General features: G+C 32.8%; 1 long non-coding RNA gene across 1 annotated transcript in view; it reads right to left on the reverse strand.

Annotated features, from left to right (window-relative positions):
- LOC124232069 (uncharacterized) overlaps nucleotides 1-1,360 on the reverse strand; it is a 6,781-nt gene that overhangs the window by 2,262 nt on the left and 3,159 nt on the right. The window contains exon 2 of the long non-coding RNA XR_006886761.1: nucleotides 990-1,014. This is a non-coding gene — a long non-coding RNA (uncharacterized LOC124232069). The remainder of the gene's footprint in view (nucleotides 1-989; nucleotides 1,015-1,360) is intronic.

The following is a 1,360-nucleotide window of genomic DNA, read 5'->3' on the forward strand; positions in this document are numbered from 1 at the left end:
AAAAAAACAAGAGATAATATGTGATGTTGAGGATGTGGAGAAAACTTATGCACTTTTGGTACAAATGTCAGCTGATGCAGCCACTGTGGAAACAGCATGGAGGTTCCTGAAAAAATTCAAAATAGGACTACTAGATTTCAGCAATCCCACTTCCAGGTATATATCCAAAGGAAATGAAAACAGGATATTGAAGAGATTTATCTGCATTCCCATGTTCATTGCAGCATTATTCACAATACCCAATATATAAAAACAAACTATGTGTCCGTTAATCAATGAATGGATAAAGAAGATGTGAGATATATATAGATATATATATATCTATATATATATACACAGCAAAATTCTATTTAGTCATGAGAAAGAAGGAAATCTTGCCATTTACAATAACATGGGTGGAGCTGGAGGGCATTACGCTGGTGAGATAAGCCAGATAGAATGTAAAAAAAATCAAGTCATCTTTATAGAAACAGAGAGTAGAAAAATTGTTTGCCAGGGGCTGGGGAGTGGGGAAAATAGGTAGAGGTTGGTAAAAGGGTCAAACAATCAGCTATAAGATGAATAAGTTCCAAGGATCTAATGTACAACATGGTGACTACACTTGATAATACTAGTTTACAATATAACTGAAATTGGCTAAGAGAGTAGAACTTAAATGTTCTCCTTCACACCCGAAAAAAGATAAATATGTTAGGTGATGGATGAGTTAACTATATGATGGGGGAATTCTTTCACAGTACACACATGTCAAATCACCACTCTGCACACTTTAAACATCTGACAATTTTATTTCTCAATTCTATCTTAATAAAACTGAAATTTAAAAAAACCTAACTAGATATAGACAAAATGTTATCTTTTCCCAATGTGCATAATATAGAACGGACACTAACATTGGCTCAGTAAACGCTTATTGACTCAGACTCCAGTTTAGCTCACTCACGTTTTAAGTTTCAGCAAGCAAAGCAATATGCATCAGAAGTACTCACCTGATAGTGTGGAGGCTGGAAGAAACTGAACGGGAAAGAAGAAGCCAAGACTTAAAATAGATAATGTCGCAAAAATGTTTTTTAATTGATTACATATCTCAATATATGTTCAATAAACTTTTACTAAGGATGAAAATAATGTGCATCCTTTCATTCATCATAGTATCTCCACTGTCACAGCCTACGGTACAGCATTAGGATTCAACAAATATTTGTTAAGTAATTAAATGTATTGCTTTGTGTATCTACACTTTTATATGTGTATCTATATTGTTTACCTAATGGCATTTAAAAAAATTCTGAATCTGTTAATTAACTAAATTATCTGGGAACAAAATTAAGCTCATATACTTATTTCAAAAATAATTCAG

The sequence above is a fragment of the Equus quagga genome, unplaced genomic scaffold, assembly GCF_021613505.1.
Source record: "Equus quagga isolate Etosha38 unplaced genomic scaffold, UCLA_HA_Equagga_1.0 HiC_scaffold_2016_RagTag, whole genome shotgun sequence".
Lineage (NCBI taxonomy): Eukaryota > Metazoa > Chordata > Mammalia > Perissodactyla > Equidae > Equus > Equus quagga.